This window comes from Lissotriton helveticus, chromosome 8 (assembly GCF_964261635.1).
Source record: "Lissotriton helveticus chromosome 8, aLisHel1.1, whole genome shotgun sequence".
In the NCBI taxonomy this organism is placed as follows: domain Eukaryota; kingdom Metazoa; phylum Chordata; class Amphibia; order Caudata; family Salamandridae; genus Lissotriton; species Lissotriton helveticus.
The window spans coordinates 882,082,497-882,101,495 of NC_136069.1; positions in this window are offsets into that span (position 1 = coordinate 882,082,497).

Sequence of the window (18,999 nt, forward strand, 5' to 3'; positions counted from 1 at the left end):
CATTTAGTAAGAAAAGTTTGAAGCAGAAAATGAAGTTGTTGCAAGAATTAGATCCTTGCAGAGTGAGAGAAGTGATAGGTTTGCATGGTCATTCACTGGCTTGTCTTTCCAGGAGAGTATGCCAGAGTGTTTTTCATCATTTCAGGATGCTAGCAGTGCATCATAATAAAGTGAGGAAATTAGTTAGAATGTTGTATTATGCTAAGAGTCCAGCAATTATGCTTAAACAATTATGCGCTGCTCTTTTGCATGGTTCTGAAATAGATGTGAAGAATATATGTGAAGAAATTGAGTTTTGTTACTTTGGAAGTAAAGAGGAGAATGTTGAAATTGACCAAGAAGAAGAGAGTAATGTGGAAGATAGTGTACAGGTTTCCAGTACAGATAATTTCCAGAGGGAAATTGCGACGTTTGAGGTGAAATCAAGTGAGAGGCCAAATGTCACTTGTGTGTGTTGTCGACGCACTTATTATAAGAATCAGACTAAGTTAGTGGATTTATATGGAAAAAGTGAAAGGGAAAATAATAGTGAATGGAAGGATTTTGCAACATACTTGATGGTAGAAAATTGTTTTGATTTGGGATTGGATCAACGTGTGTGTACTTATTGTTGTAACAAATTAAATCAAAACCAGATGCCTGCTAGAGCAGTTCATAATAATCTGGAATTGGTTGAGATTCCTTCTGAATTGAAGGATTTAAATACTTATGAATCTATTTTGATTCAAAGTATCCATCCCTTTCAGGCTATTGTAAGAATGGAGCCAAAGACAGGGAAATTGCCTCCATCAGATTTACAGAGAGGATTAAAGGGAAGAGTTGTTTATTTGCCTCTAGATTTGAAGAAAAACATTAACACAATTTGAGTAGAAAAAGTGGAAGAGGAACCTCTTGTTATCTTAGTTAATGGGGTTCCGACAAAGAATAAGAAAATATGGCAAGATTTAGTAGATGTTAGGAAAGTCAAAAGGGCAACATTGTATTTGAAAAAATATAATAAATACTATAAAAATGTATATGTTGCAGAAGAGGAAGTAAGTGAGGAAGAGGATAGCGATTTGTGTGCTGGTCAAATTGAGAAAGTAGAACCCTGTACTAGTGAAGAAATATATGAACATTATAGTGTTCATCCTTTGCATTCCAAGGAAGTCATGGGGAATGCTATTGAGTTGTTTCAAATGAAACAAGCGAAAGGGAGTCCCATTAGTGTTTGGGAGGAAAGTTTGGAAGCTCGGTGTTTCCCACAGCTTTTTCCAACAGGTCAGGGAGGAAGATATGATGAGCGACCTCATCAAATTCCTGCTTCTGAATACCGGACTTTGCGATTGTATGCAGGAGATCCTAGGTTTCGACAATGCATTCCTTATTTGTTTCATCTCCTGTTTGAAAGCGATCTGTCTGGACTGTCATATGCAGTGAACCACATCTTGAAAAGTGGTATACACATGCAAAACATCTCGGCAAGTGACTTTATGGATAAAGTCAATGTCCAAGACAGTATTTTGGATTCTCACCTGATTAATCTCATGGCGTGTCAGCGTGGTACTAATGAGTACTGGTACCGTCGTCATGGTGATTTAAAATGTATGCTGAGGAACTTAGGAACTCCCACATGGTTCCTCACTTTGAGCTGTGCTGAGTATGGCTGGGAAGACTTACTTGAATTTCTACGAGAGGCAAATGCTAACGTAGAAAACATCGAATTCAAGACACCCGGAGAACTGTGCTCTTTGGATCCAGTCAATGTATGTAGGTACTTCAATCATAGATTTGAAGGTATGATGTCTTTCATCATGAATAAGAAGAATCCACCTCTTGGAGAGGTGTTGGATTTCTTCTGGAGGAAGGAGTACCAAGCAAGAGGTGCTCCTCATATACATATGTTGCTGTGGATCAAGGATGCACCTAAATTTGGAACGGATGCAGACGACTCAGTGATGAGTTTCATAGAACAGTATTCTACGTGTGCTGTTCCAAACGCAAAGGAGAAAAAAAGCCTAAGAGAAAAAGTTCTACGTTTCCAAAGCCATCGATGTGGAAAGTACTGTCGTCGTAAATTCCGGAACAAAGACAAGTTCTACACCAAATGTCGTTTCGGCTTTCCACGATCGGTGATTTCTAAAGGAAGAGTGAACAGTTTGATGTCTTCGCTGCGACATAATGTGATGAAGAAATCACCTAAAAACACATACAATTTGAAGAGGAACGAAGAGTCTAAGTACATCAACGACTACAACCCGGTGATTTTGTCCATGTGGAATGCTAACATGGATATACAGTTTGTGGCTGATAACTGTATGGCTGTGGCTCGGTATGTGACATCTTACATCACCAAAAAAGAGAAGACAGAATTGAAGGATATGTGGGAGGACATTTCCCATGAAAAGAGCCTCAGCAAGAAGTTGTACAGTTTCAGTCTGAAGATGTTGTCGCATCGAGAAATCGGAGCTTACGAATGTTCTGACCGGTTGTCTTCAGCAAGTCTCTATGCCAAGTCCAGGAGTATCGTTTGGGCGAGTGTTGGTCTTGCTGCAACGCGTAATCGAGTTCTGAAACCTGTGCGGGAAATTGAGTATTTGGCGGAAAAGGAGCCAAACAGTACCGACATTTTGAAGAGCAACATGTTGGATACATATTATCCAAATCGAAGCAGTCACCTCGAGAATGTTTGTCTGTATGAGGTTCTGCAAAATTACATATTCAAGAGGAACATCAAAGAAGATACTGAGAAAGGAGTGTATGCTGTAATAGGAAGTGAGGGATGTCTGGTCAAGCAAAGAAAATGCCACTTGATAAACCATCGAAAATTGAGTGGCGAATCTCCTGAAAAAAAGGAGTTTTTCTATTTAGCACTTTTGCAACTTTTTAAGCCTTGGCGTGCAGAAGAGGAACTGCTTGGAGATTTCCTTTGTTACGAAGACTCATTCAATGCTGCCAAGGAGACCATAGAATGTCCTGCTTTTCCCAAATATGTAGAAATGTTGAATGTGGAAATTGAGCAGGAAGCAACGATTGCAGCCGAGATTGCCAGAGACAGTTCTCAGGACAGTCAGAGTTCTGCTTCATTGAGTCAGGATCCACTAGGAGGACCTCTTATCGAAAATGAAGCTGCCACTGCTATGAATGAAGTGGAAAGAGCCATGGCACATGCTCAGGAGGATGTGGTTAACTTAGAAGAGTTGGAAAGACAACTCAACGTTGAGCAGAGGAAAATATATGACGAACTTACCATGCAAATTGATCATGGATTAAGTCATGACAAGAAAGAGTGCTCATGTACGTCGTTGAAGCCTGTCCGACTGTACGTGAGTGGAGAAGCGGGAACTGGAAAAAGTTTCCTTATTAAAGCAATTTCATGTTATTTGCAGGAAAGGACAGAGTCATCGCTGTCTTGTGTTGTCACCGCTCCAACTGGACTGGCAGCACATAACATTAAAGGGATTACTTTACATCGTTTACTGATGCTGCCAGTGGAGCATGACAACAAATTAGAATATCACAAGCTATCTGGAGATGCTTGTTTTGAAGTTTCAAGAGTCTTGAGGAAAATGAAACTTCTTATCATTGACGAAGTAAGCATGGTTTCCAATGTCATGCTTGCCTTTGTGCATTTGAGAATGCAAGAAGTTCTCAAAACAGAGTATGATGTGTTATTTGGTGGCAAACACATCATTGTTTTCGGAGATCTTCTGCAGCTGACACCAGTGAAAGGGCAACCTGTGTTCAAAATGCTCACGCATGAAGATACCAGGAAGTGCTTAGGGAGTATTGGCAACGTCAATATATGGTTAAACTTCAATTATGCTGAACTGCATGAAAATATGCGTCAGGCAAAGGATGAAGTTTACAAGACTATTCTACAAGATGTTAGAATTGGAAAAGTGACCGAGCATGGGAAAGAAGCTTTACATGCACGATTACTGACAAATTTATATCCAGACGAAGATGTTGTGCCTGAGAATATTTTTCAGAAAGTTACTGAGAAAAAATCTGGAATATGTTTGATGCCAACTCTTGCAGAATGTGCCAAATTCAACAACAAAATGTTGCATTTAGAAAAGCAAGAGATTGTGAAATTGGAAGCTATTGACAGAGTAGAGCATATGGGATCAACAATTATTTTGTCTGAGAATCTGAAAACAAAATTGGATTCATTAGAGAAGAGTATATCTAAAACTGCGGGTTTTGAAAAGACTCTGAATGTGTGCTTGAACTGCTGTATAATTTTAAGAAGGAATTTACATGTTGAAAGAGGTCTGGTAAATGGATCAATGGGTAATGTTGTTGATTTTGTGAAATACAGAAATAGAGATGGAATTGAATTTTTAAAAATTAAATTTGATGGCATTGAGGAAGTACAGCTAATTGCTCGTTGTTCTGCTAGATTTTTGCTTGTAAAAGACTTATATGTTCGTCGTAAGCAGTTTCCTGTTTGCTTGGCATATGCGGTGACAATCCATAAATCGCAAGGTTTAAGTGTAGATTGTGCATTGGTGAATATTGGCAGTTCTGTGTTCAAGGAGGGTATGGCATATGTGGCATTGTCACGAGTTAGGACTTTATCGGGATTGTACTTGATTGAGTGTGATGTCACAAACATTTGTGCGGATCTAGATTGTGTTAAGGAATACAATAGGTTGAGAAGAGAGTATGCGCCACATTTGCCTCAGTATCCTTTGTTTGAGAAACGTGTGGTAGGCCGGAAACGAAGAAATGTGACCAATACTGGGGAGGTTGTAGCAAAAAGACGAAAAGTCGATGAACCTGAAATTATAAGCAGAAACAAAAAGGATTCTGTTGAAGATGTTGTTGGTTTTCAATTTGAAAACAGTTCTGGTGTCAACTGCTATGCTAATGTAGTGGTAAATGTTTTGTTTTCTCTACAAAATGTAAAAGAAGAGATTGTGGTCAATTCTGATCAAAGATTTTGCAGTTTGTTAAATTCTGTGTTAGAGAAATGTAGCACTGATAGAACAAACATAGAAAGTGTGTCTGAAATTCGAAATCTGTTAGACAGATGTTCAGGCCAAACACAATTCTCTCAAAATAGTCAGCAAGATTGTCAGGAGTTTTTAATGTATATGCTTGATGTATTGCATGATGAAGGTGTAGATGTAGATCACCTGTTTGGGCTTTCTTATCAATGGCAGCATGACTGCGAGAACTGTAGGGTATCAAGTACTACTAGTGTAGACTCAGAAAGATTTATATATTTAACTTTGCCAGACAGTAAATCAGTCTCTTTTAATAAGCTAGTAAAAGCAGCTGATCACAACATGGAGTATAGCCAATGTAAATCTGAAATGATGTCCACATTATTTATACGAACATATGGCCAGTATGTCATTTTAATGTTCCAACGATGTAGGCCTGATGGAACAAAATTGACAACTTTAATGAAAAATTTTGTAGCTTCGCAGTTGTCAATATCAGGAAGGACTTTTGTAACTGCAGCAATTATATATCATGATGGCCCTTCAATAACATCAGGACATTACACAGCTTATTTAAAGTCTAGAAATGGCTGGTCATTCTGCAATGATTCTGTTTTAATTTTCAAAAAAAAATTGCCATATGACCTTAAAAACTCTTACCTGGTGTTTTTAAAACCAAAATTTTAGGGAAAGAATCTCGGGATGTGCTCTGAGGAATTTCAAGAAGTTCTCATGGCTCCTACACTATTTGGCCTTGAGGATAAGTGTAGTACAGAGACATAACTTTTTACCATAACACTGGACGTTATTGAGAAATACGTGCACTTTGAATGAGTTCAGAAAAACTATTTCTTTTTATAAGCTAATTGAAGCAGCCAATCAAAACATGGAGTAGAGGGAATGTAAGTCTGCAATGCTGTCTACTGTTTTACATTGCTTTGTGATTAAAAGTGATGTAGAGAATTAAATAATTGTACTAGTCATAAAGGTAGTGTAAGTCTGCTTCATAGTAAGCAGTATCAGTGTGATAGGAAATGTAGAACATGATTGAGCAAGAAGGGGAAGATATTACTAGTCCAGGATTGTGTAAATGATCTTCAACATTTTAATTCTGAAAGTTGCGGAAATGCGAAAAGACGGGATTGGCTAACAAGAAATCCAAGAGTTATACATGGCTCTGACAAGATTTGGCCTTGTGGAATCTTGTGGTAGAGAGCAAGAAGTCATTTATTGTATGTAACATGTTTTTGAAAACGATGGAGGTTTTCTTTCAGAAAGTGGCGGGTTGAAAGTAATAACAGCACAACAGAGTGTAAGCTGTTCATAGGACATCCTTGGCCGTCATGGAAAGTAAGTTAACTTTAAGGAGTTCTGAATTCTGATTTCTAATGTTGTATGGGTTTTTTAAACACAATCATTTTGATTGTGTTTTTTTTTCCCCGCTGTTATATGATGAATACCTTCAAGTCACTGTTTTAGTGAAATTTGATACATTCTGAGAACAGCAAAAATAAACCATTTAACATGTATAATTAATTCTGTTCTGTTTGCATTTATGATGTACATGTAGAACTGTGTAGGAGGCATGGAGAAGGTGAGGCTTCTGTAAGTGTCAAAGTTGTTGCATACAGTGCTCATATTCTACGTAGTCTTTTATATTTCATTACTTTCACTGTTTCTGACTGATCTAAAAAATTTTTTTTAAAAAGAACAGTAAGTATAAGGGAAGGAAACAGACAGTTATGTTAAAAGAAACACAGCTATAGGGAATAAACTAGGGATACTGTTACCCGCAATCCTCTGCTGATGATGTCACTGAGCATGTCATGAATGATGTAATATGTGACATCATCAGCAGTGGATTACGGGTAATAGTATCTCTAGTTGTGGGACACCCCTGCGCCGCACGGCCACCAGCTGCTGCGTGTGCCCCTCAGCCCATCCCAGCCTCGCTGCCTGCCTCGCTGCCGGCCGACTCGGTTGTCATTTGTTTTGTTTTTGTTTTTACCGTCATTTGTGCTTGCTAAATTGTTTCCTTGTTTCCTTGCCCGTGTTAGCGTTTTCTTCTGTTTTTTCTGTATTTTTCTTTTTCTCAGCCTGTGTCCTTCCTGATTGCCCGCCTACCCTCGCCGCCCTCCGTCTTCCCGCCCCGCTTCCCGCCACCACCGCAAGCCCCGCCCCTTTTTTCTTTCTGTTCCCTCCCCGCTCCCGCCTCCCAGCTGCTCCACCCACCCGCGCACTTGGCCTTTATATGGCGACCGTGCGACACAGGTGAGTGTGACCCACTTGTGGGACACCCCTGCGCCGCACGGCCACCAGCTGCTGCGTGTGCCCCTCAGCCCATCCCAGCCTCGCTGCCTGCCTCGCTGCCGGCCGACTCGGTTGTCATTTGTTTTGTTTTTGTTTTTACCGTCATTTGTGCTTGCTAAATTGTTTCCTTGTTTCCTTGCCCGTGTTAGCGTTTTCTTCTGTTTTTTCTGTATTTTTCTTTTTCTCAGCCTGTGTCCTTCCTGATTGCCCGCCTACCCTCGCCGCCCTCCGTCTTCCCGCCCCGCTTCCCGCCACCACCGCAAGCCCCGCCCCTTTTTTTCTTTCTGTTCCCTCCCCGCTCCCGCCTCCCAGCTGCTCCGCCCACCCGCGCACTTCGCCTTTATATGGCGACCGTGCGAACGCGCAGCGGTCACGCGCAGCGGGCGCGCCGATTGTGCGCCGAAGGCGCGCCAAAGGTAAGCCCGTCTGCGCCCGTCCGCGACCGGATCGCGACCAGCGCCAGGACCCCTGGCCCCCGAAGACCCCGACCGACCCGCCTGACGTACTCCGCCGCCACCCTCATCGCTCTCAACTCCGGCCGACTCCCAGAATGCCATCAAGCCACCCCAAGACGTACCCACGGACCCTTCAGCTGCCACGCCTGCAAGTTCTCCTGCATCCGGACCTGCCCCGCACCAGCACCCGCCAAGTCGAACACCAGCAGCACCCACCTCAAGTGCATCCTGCTCAACACCCGCTCCGTCCACAGACACGCCGTGGAACTCTGGAACCTCCTAGACGCCACAGCCCCTGACGTTGCCTTCCTCACGGAGACCTGGATGAACGCCTCCTCAGCTCCAGACATCGCCATCGCCATCCCAGAGGGCTACAAGATCGTCCGGAGGGACCGAAACGCCAACCAGATGGGAGGAGGCATCGCCATCATCCACAGAAGCACCATCCGTCTCACGACCAGCACCGACAACACCCTGACCAGCGCCGAACACCTGCATTTCCAGATCCACACCAACCCGAACACCACCCTCAGAGGCACCCTGATCTACCGACCCCCTGGACCACGCACGCAATTCAGCGAGGACATCGCCGACTTCGTCAGCCCGCATGCCCTCCCCTCCGCTGACTACATCCTCCTGGGAGACCTCAACTTCCATCTGGAGAACAACAACGACCGCAACACCAGCACCCTGCTCGACAACCTCGCCAACCTGGGACTCAAGCAACTGGTGTCCACCCCCACCCACCGCGCCGGACACACACTCGACGCCGTCTTCTCATCCAGCACAGACATCGACTTGAGCCACACCACAGAGCTTCAATGGACGGACCACAGCTGCGTCCACTTCACCTTCAAGAGAACGACGACCCACCAACACCAGCAACAGGCCGCCCGCAGAAGCTGGAACAAGATCACAGCAGACCAGCTCGCCACCTCCCTGAGCCAGCACCCCCCTGCCAGCTCAGCGAACCCCAGCCAGGCCGCCGACAACCTCACGAAGTGGATCAGCAACTGCGCGGACGAACTCGCCCCACTGAGGACCCCGCCTAGCAGACACGGCAGCAAGAAGGCCCCATGGTTCACCGACGAACTCAAGAGCTCCAAGAAGAACTGCCGAGCCCTGGAGAAAGTCTGGAAAAGGGAACCGACACCGAACAACAGGACCTCCTACAAACTTGCCACCCGGAAACACCACCAGCTGATCCGCGCCGCCAAGAAAACAGCATTCAAGGACCGGCTGGACATCAACGCACACAACTGCAAGGAACTCTTCAACATCGTGAAAGAGCTTTCCAACCCCAGCGCAGGAAACAACGACATCACCCCATCGCAAGACCTCTGCAACCCCCTCGCTTCATACTTCCACAACAAGATCACGGACATACACAGCAGCTTCAACAACCAACCAACGCACACCATGACCGAACAACCACCCCCCACCACCACCCTCCACGCCTGGACCCCGATCAGCACCGAAGACACCATCCGCACGATGAACTCCATCCACTCCGGATCACCGGCCGACCCCTGCCCTCACCACGTCTTCAACAAGGCCGACGCTGTCATCGCACCCCACCTGCGAGACATCATCAACACATCCTTCGACACCGCCACCTTCCCTGAGAGCTGGAAGCACGCCGAACTCAGCGCCCTACTCAAGAAACCAACAGCGGACCCCACCGACCTCAAGAATTACCGTCCCATCTCGCTCCTCCCGTTTCCAGCCAAAGTCATCGAGAAGACCGTCAACAAGCAGATGGCCGCCTTCCTCGAGACGAACGGATCCCTCGACCCCTCACAGTCCGGCTTCCGAGCCAACCACAGCACCGCCGCCACCGATGACATCCAAGCCCTGATGGACAATGGAGAAACAGCGGCCCTCATCCTCCTAGACCTCTCCGCGGCATTCGACACTGTCTGCCACCGCACCCTAGTGCAGCGCCTCAGCGACGTCGGAATTCAGGAGAAGGCACTGGAATGGATCATCTCCTTCCTCGACGGAAGAACACAGAGAGTCCGCCTGCCACCGTACAAGTCAGAGGCCTCCGAAGTCATCTGCGGCATCCCCCAAGGATCATCTCTGAGCCCCACCCTCTTCAACGTCTACATGAGCCCCCTCGCGGCCATCGTACGCAAACACAACCTCAGCATAATCTCCTACGCCGACGACACCCAGCTGATCCTCTCCCTGACCAACGACCCCGCCGCCGCCAGAGCCAACCTGCACGAAGGGATGAAAGAGGTAGCCGAGTGGATGACGACCAGCCGCCTGAAACTGAACTCAGACAAGACGGAGGTCCTCATCCTGGGCTCTTCACCCTCCGCCTGGGACGACTCCTGGTGGCCACCCGCCCTGGGCACCGCACCCAAACCGACAGACCACGCACGCAACCTGGGATTCATCCTGGACTCCTCCCTCTCCATGACCAGACAAGTCAACGCCGTCTCCTCGTCGTGCTTCAACATCCTGCGCATGCTACGAAAGATCTTCTGGTGGATCCCCACCGAGACCAGGAAGACCGTCACCCAGGCCCTCGTCACCAGCCGTCTGGACTACGGCAACGCCCTATACGCCGGTACCACCGCCAAGCTCCAGAAGAGACTCCAGCGGATCCAGAACGCCTCAGCCAGACTCATCCTCGACATCCCACGAACCAGCCACATCTCCGGACATCTGAGAGACCTTCACTGGCTCCCCGTCAACAAAAGAATCACCTTCCGCCTCCTCACCCACGCACACAAAGCTCTACACGATCGAGGCCCGAGCTACCTCAACAGCCGAGTCAACTTCTACGCTCCCAAACGCCACCTCCGATCAGCCAACCACGCCCTCGCCGCCGTCCCCCGCATCCGAAGAGCGACTACAGGAGGAAGGTCCTTCTCCTACCTGGCCGCCAAGACCTGGAACTCCCTCCCGACCGACCTGCGCCTGACCCAAGACCACCTCTCCTTCAGGAAGAAGCTGAAGACCTGGCTGTTCGAGCAGTAGCGGCACCCCCCCCCCCAGCGCCTTGAGACCCTACGGGTATGTAGCGCGCTTTATAAGTGTCACTGATTGATTGATCTAGTTTACTCCCTTATAGCTGTCTTTCTTTTAACATAAGTGTCTGTTTTCTTCCCTTATACTTACTGTTCTTTTTAAAAAAAAAAAATTTTTGGTTCGCTTCCGGTTCGCGTACCGGGGAGCGAACTGGGAAGCGAACTAAGAGAAATAGAGGTTGGCACAGTTGCAAATATTGTACCAATTTTTTAATAACGGGGAGGTAGTTCTGAAAAGAACTTTTTTTTAAATTGTTTTTGTTGTTTTATATTTTTTTTATTATATTTCTGAACATTTTTTTACTTTTTTTGAATTTTTCTGAACAGTTTTATATTTTTTTTGTTTTTTTTTCGGACGGGGCAACGAAAACGATTCATTGTAAAGGGCTCAACAGGAGCAAGAAAACAAAAAAAAAGAATTTATTGTTTGGGGAGTTTCGGACAAACATGAGTATGATTGTCAATAGCTCTGTTGATCAGAGTGATGCTACTTTCTGCGTAGCAAATGAATCCACTGCAATGTACGCAGACTTGTTTTACTTCACGAAATCTCGTTTGTATATTTGGCACCATCTCCCTGCCCTCTGGTCCCGTTACTTCCGGTACAACAGATCTTCTGGCCATAATAGGGAGATTATCTAGGTCGTCCTGTTCCTCTTCTTCCTCTTCTTGCTGAATTATAACTTTAGCAGGTGGTCCACTCTTCCTTGGATGTGGTGGAGGTGGTGGGGAAGCACCAGCTGAAGCTAGTAAAGAAGCCATTGCTCACTGGTAACAAAGGGTCTTTCTCTCACAATGATGAAAGTCAGAGTGAGGAAAGAAGGAGGGATTTTCACCATTTGGGAAAAAAAATAGTTCTCAACCAATGAAAAGTGTTCATTTTAGATCATATGACCTAGTCTTACATCATTAGGAAACCGAAAGTGAAATGAACCAATGAAAAGTGTTATTACCAAGTCACATGATCTGCTGTGTGTATGTTACGCGCTTTGCAGGGCCTCCCGGTTTGCTTCCAGAAACCTGTGCTTTGCGACTCGGTAAGCGTACGAGTTCGCTAACGTAGCACGTCATATGACGTATCACGCGACAACGCGAAACGTAATGCGGACGGGAGGCGTCACGATGTTGTTTTCTAACGCGGCAGTTGCGGTAAAGAAACGTTTACCGGCTCGCGGTCTATTTCGCGGCATCAAGGTCAGCTAACGGGAAGCTTCCCGATTCGCGAAGCGGGAACGAAGAAAAAAAAATATTTAAAAAAAAAGTTATTAATAAACATATAAAATATATTTTTGGATTTAAAGAAGAATACATTTTACAGCTACAGATATTAGCTGTTAAAAAACCAATGAAATTCACTGAAAAAACCATAGGTTATAGACCTTATATAGTTAGGAATTAGCATTTACAAAACCTTGAAAATTCACTGAAAAAACCATAGGTTATAGACCATATATAGTTAGGAATTAGCATTTAAAAAACCTTATTTTACTCACACAAAACCATTGAAATTCCATATATAGTTAGTTGCACTAACTATATATCGCGCACCCGCAATCCACTGCTGATCATGTCACATATTACATCATTCATGACATGGTCAGTGACATCACTGATGACATCACTGATGACATCTCAAATGACATCACTGATGACATCTCACTTGACATCAATGATCACATCACTGATGATATCATTCATGTGATAATACAATGCATCTCCTCACACTCTAATATAACCTCCGTTACACCCAGTGTTAAATAGAGAGTATCATTTTTGAAACCATTGACACACCAATACTAGTTACTACATACGCACTCACTGATTCCTATGTCTACACACACATTCACTCATACAATCATTCATACATACAATCACTCATCTTTACAACACTATCATATGCACTCATACACCTATACAGACACTCACACTCTGCCACTCATCCATGGAGTTACTCACACACCTAGTCAGTCCTGAAAAGAATCAATCACACTTCCATTTTCTCATCTATACAGTTAAAGACAGAACACCTTACATTTTTAAAACATATACTAACACATAGTTACTCTCTTATAGAATCACTGATACAAGTACACATTGATCTGCACAGAGTCACACACCTCCCAGCCAGCCATACACACACTCAGTCTCCCATACAAATACTTGTGCAACCAATCAATAACCCATATAGCTACTTATATAGCTACTGATCAACACATGCAGCAGCTTGCACAACAACAGACATACTGATGCACACTTTTAGACAGTTTAGTCACTAACCCGTGCATTCAGTAAGACGCATTTAATCACTCACTCATACAGTCAATCACGCACCTACTAAAACCTTCATTCAGACACTTATACATCCACTCATTCTTCAATATGTAAAACATATTTAAACTTTACAGAAACACATAATCACTGGATGTTGTCATCAGTGATGTCATCAGTGATGTCACTGACCATGTCATGAATGATGTAATATGTGACATGATCAGCAGTGGATTGCGGGTGCGCGATATATAGTTAGTGCAACTAACTATATATGGAATTTCAATGGTTTTGTGTGAGTAAAATAAGGTTTTTTAAATGCTAATTCCTAACTATATATGGTCTATAACCTATGGTTTTTTCAGTGAATATATATATATATATATATATATATATATATATATATATATATATATATATATATATATATATATATATATATATATATATATATATATATATATATATGTATATATATTTATATATTATGTTTGTGTGGTATTTTTGTATTACGTTTATTTGTTAAAATGTATATTAAATGTAATTTATGTTGTTAGAATTAATATTTAATATATTTAATATAGCATTTTTTATTTAATATACATATTTAAATGAATATTTTTTACATCAATATTTTTGATTCAATATTTTTTCACTTATCTGTGTAGGTATGGGAGTCGATATTTTTGTATTCTGTATATTTTTAACATCGATTTTTTTGTTATCGATATTCTATCAGTAAACACCTAATTTGAACCACTGGGGAATACAGATGCAGATGTTAGGTGGAGGCCAGAGAGAGGCACTCCCTGTGCCAAACCATATGCTTAGTTCTCCAGTCATTTGGGCTCCACTTCTTTTTCTTCATTTCCCAACAGGGGTCATTCCAGGAACTCTGAGAGGACACAGCATAGGCAACACCCTTTAGCTACTCTTCCAGTGAAGGATGGGTAAAGGCCAGAGAAAGGCATACTTTTGGCCACAAATTATGTCTTTCCACTTTGACTCAGTTAATATGCTCCTTGAAATTGAAGTGGCTTTTCAGGTCCAATGGAGGCCGTAGAGTGCAGCGTAACTCTGCTGAACAGCTTGCCAAGAGGAACTTAAAAGCAAATGATGGGGAGGAGCCAGACAGACAACTTTCTTGTGGAGGACACCAAGTCACCTCTGCTCTATTTTCTTTTGCTTGAAAAAATATAATTCATGGGTTCAGGGGTAGATTAGGCTACTCAGGTAGGTTAGGCGATAACACCCTTGATCGGGATGAAATGTAAAATCGTGGGGAGGTCAGACAGAAACATGTTTATCAAAACATATTCCAGTATCTGATGTGCTCTTAGCTCTTGGTGGTTCAGACAAGTGAACAACAATTCTCGGCCAACCCCGGTCTACCTCCACAGAGAGCTGAAAGTCTGTTGTTTGGATAGTTGAAGGAGGTATCAATTCATTTCATGGCAGTGCTAAGTGCCTTTGTTTCAACCTAACTTAGGGGGTCATTAGGATGGCGGGCGGACTTGAGTCTGCCCGCCATCCTAGAGGTCCTGCACTCCAAATCAGGATGCAACGGCCACCGTGGCGGCAGCATCCAGCGTTTTAACATTGCGGATGGTGCAGCTGGCTTCAGCACCGCCGCAGTGTTGAAAAACGCATGTTGTGCATTTCCATGCACAACATGGCAGGCACCACTCGGTGCCACCCAGTGCAGCGACACCCCCCCAACAAGGGGGACCCGCAACAGGCCCCCAAACCGAATCCTCACCAGCCTTTCCATGCCGGCTTCGCCGCCATGGTAAGGTGCCGGGCCACACACATCCTAATATGGTTGACTGCTAGGCACCGCCACCATGTTAGTGGCCCTGATCCACCCACCAGGCAATTGGCGTGATTGCCACCACCAGAAAAGCGGCTTTGCGTCCGCTGCGATTCCCACCGCCATCCTAATATGGCGGTGGGTAAATCCCAATGTGATGGCGGAACGATCGCTACCGCTGGCCTGGCAGTGGTGATCATTCCGCCATCGTAATGAGCCCTGTAGATCTAAAACATTTATAATTACAACCCCAATTTTGAAGACTGTGCAGGATAGCCAGCTACAATGCCATCCTTGGGCCATGGGAGAGTTCTCCACAACAATATATTTAAAAAATAATGTTTTCTGTTTCTTCTGAAATATAAAACTAATAAAATGTCTTTGGGAAAAAACAAGTAAGTTCAGTGCTGAACAATGGCATTTAGAAGCAGTTTCTGAAGAGGTACTTAGGACATATTTGGCATATTACATGCATATTAAACAAGCCTTATATACACCATGGATTTTCAAGGGGCCTTTCCCTTACACCAGAGTGGGTTTTCGTAGTGATTAGCTAAAACATTATTCAGCCAACAAGGAATTCTATTAAGCTTCAAATTGAGATTACCTGTTGTTTCTTAGGATATGTGCAGCTCATGTTTCTGGCACCTTTTAGCTTCAAACTACAGCTATGTCCACAAGGTGTTTTGTTTTTTGCAGGGGGCTGGAGGGTATTGTGGAGGGCAGAGTGTCTCTTAGGAAGCTCTTTGCTTGAGGCCTTGCTCTCCAAGGCCATGCCCCCTCTTCACATGGCATTATTTAGTTATAGATTGGCAGGTCTGGTACTAGCATAGGATTTAAAGGGTATTTTTTAAAATGCCTTCTTTCTTACACACTGGCTTATATTCAGAAGGTACAATTCATTGAAATGCAATTGGAGAAAAGAAATGTTCTAGTATTCTATGCTCCCATATGTTTTCCGATAAAAAGGTACCTCACCTGTGTGGTTAAGGTTAGTGCCCGCAAATTAAAACGGGTCAAAACACAAAATGAATGCATCACATTTTGGGCCTAGCTTAGCCGTTACCTGGACATTTTTTTTAACTAAACACCAAGGGGAATCAGGTGTGGGATGACTTGTGTGGCTCACACCACCTTTTCTATCCAGAATCCCTTGTAAACCTCAAACCCTGACAAAAAACACAGTTTCCTCATATTACTGTGATGAAAAGTTCTGCAATTTACAGGGAGCCACAGATTTCCCTCTACACAGCATTCCCCCAAGTCTCTTGATAAAAATGGTACCTCATGTGTACGAAGCTCAGTATACGGGTGGACGTGTTAAGAGTATGTCAATCAATCAATCATAGCATTTATATAGCGCGCTACTCACCCGGAGGGTCTCAAGGCGCTTGGGGAGGGAGGGTCCGCTACTGTTCGAACAGCCAGGTCTTGAGCTGCTTCCTGAAGGCGAGGTGGTCTTGGGTCAGGCGGAGGTGGGTCGGGAGGGAGTTCCACGTCTTGGCTGCGAGGTAGGAGAAGGATCTTCCTCCTGTGGTGGCTCTTCGGATGCGGGGGACGGCTGCGAGGGCATGGTTGGTGGATCGAAGCTGGCGTGTGGGAGTGTAGAAGTTGAGGCGGCTGTTGAGGTATTTTGGGCCTTGGTTGTGTAGGGCTTTGTGTGCGTGGGTGAGGAGACGGAAGGTGATTGTGCGTTGCTGATGAGCAGAGTGGTATTATTGACAATAAACATGCTCGGGATATGAATGGAGAGTGCTGGGGTGCTTAAATGATGTTCATGATCTATGGCACAAGCTACAAAATCTAAGTGGTATGAGTTAAAGTAAAAGCGATTTGACAACTGATTGATGCAAATTTGATACAACCTGTGTTCAAAACGGCGGGTTCGTAATGTCGATACGACTCAGAACCAACGAGATGGGAAATGAATGAACAGTGGTTGCATGTCTTCATGGGTGCATTGACAGCAGCAGATGGTGCCAGAAGGGGATTGACGGTAAAAGAGAAAAATAACCCTTGACACGGTGGGAAGTTGGTACAAGGGCCCATGGCTACCACCTGGTAAAAACATATTTAAATTGCCGATATCTAGGTCAATAAGTTGACCTGATAAACCAGTACCTGTGTTTGTGTAGAATGTCCTAACTGGTTGGTGGTTTTAATTGATACAAATTTTGTTGTGCTTGTTTGTTTGTTTGTCAGTCACTCCGTGTACAAAGTTTAAAGTCCAGTGAGGTGATTTGGACCTCGAGCCCTGACAAAATTGCCACAACAATTGACAGGCAATAAAACATGTTGGTCCATCTTGAATTGGTCTGCAACATGCAGTTGGTTTTAATCCTTGAGTAAGCTCACGGTTCTGAATACAATTTCTACGCCTTAAATGTGAGTCTTAACTCAATTTTAATTGGAGGTACACTTTATTTGTTTACATATCATGGGGTCTTCTTTTTCTTGATGATACACGTATCACCATTTTTCACCTCCTATAATTTTCTGTACTGGACACTTCTTCTTTTCTTTTCTTATAGGTGAGAAAGTCACCAATGATGAGAAACGTGGGCAAGCTGGTGAGAACCTGCCAGTAGCGCTTCTGGTGTAGCGCAAGTAAGGGACTTTCTCAACTCCACACACATTTTTTCTTGTGTCTTTATATGCACCTTTTTTAATCAAGGGTATATTGGTAATGAGTTGACTGACAAACTGACATTTATGAAGATACATTGAATTTCTTGCAGGTGTTTAGAACTGGATAAGATTGGTAAATTGTGTAGACCAGCTATTGGGTAGAGGTGGATACCCCCCAGTGCCAGTTTGATACTAAAAGAATGTATGTTGTCTCGCATAATCAGGTCTTTTGTTATTTATAGTAGGTAAGCATAGTACCTCCTACTGGAAACGGCCCAAAACACAACATGGATACATCCATTTTTCCACTCAAAACTGGCCCTTTTTTGCAAGGTGGATAGCTGTGGATTTTTGGCCCTAGCTTAGCTGGCACCTATGGGAACATAGCATGTATTTTCTTTTAAACTAGACACCTAGGGGAATCCAGGATGCGGGATTTACATGGCTCTCACCAGGTTGTTTTACTCAGAATCCCATGCAAACGTCAAACTGTGACTAAAAAAACATATTTTCCTCACAATTCTGTGATGGAAAGTTTTGGAATCTGAAGTGAGCCACAAATGTCCTTCTATCTAGCATTACCCACATCTCCTGATAAAATCTATACCTCAGTTCTGTCAGTAGGCCTAGTACACACAACAGGAAACAGCCCAAAACGCAACATGGATACATCACATTTTCCACTCAAAACTGACACATTTTTTGCAATGTGGATAGCTGTGGATTTTGGACCCTAGCTCAGCCTGCACCCATGGAAACCTAGAAAACCTGAACATTTTTGGAAACTAGACAACCAGGGGAGTCCAGGGTGATTCAACAAGGATTTCTTACCCACAATGCCCTGTAAACCTCAAACTTTGCCTGAGATCATACATTTTCCTTACATTTTTTTAGATGAAAACTTCCGGAATCCGCAGGAATCCACAAAATTCCTACCACTCAGCATTACAGGACTTGTGCAAGTAAACAAGCTGAACCACTGGCTGGGCCTAGTTCCTGTGATAGGAACAGATCAAACCAAGGCCAATGGGAGCCCTGACCTTTCACCACTGCTGTTGGCCCTGGCAGCAGGCGTTGTGATGCCAGAACGCAACTGTAATAACTGACAATAGTCAAGTTCTGACGTTGTTTCTTTATAATCTGCACCTGGGTGCTTCACAAGTCACTGAATATAAAGAAATTAAAGACTGGCATTTAAACATGGATTATTGAATCCCATGTATTTTATATAGAATTATATATGAGTGACAGTGAATTATGGGTATGTTTTTCACAGAAGGTATCAGAGTGACATCAAATACCCAACCAGAGCAAAGCCCAAGTTGTCTATGATGTCACTCAGAACCCAGATGTGAAAAACATCTCTGTAATTCATTTTTTACCCATCTATAATTTTATGTGTATGGCCCCCAAAATCACCTGCGCCTGCTTTTAAGTGCTATGCAGGAGCAGAGTAGTAACGGGTGAGCCATATATAACGTGGCCTCTGCTATTTATCCCTGTGTAAAAGGTAAAAAAAAACTTACCTGCCATCCTTGACCAACCCAAACCAC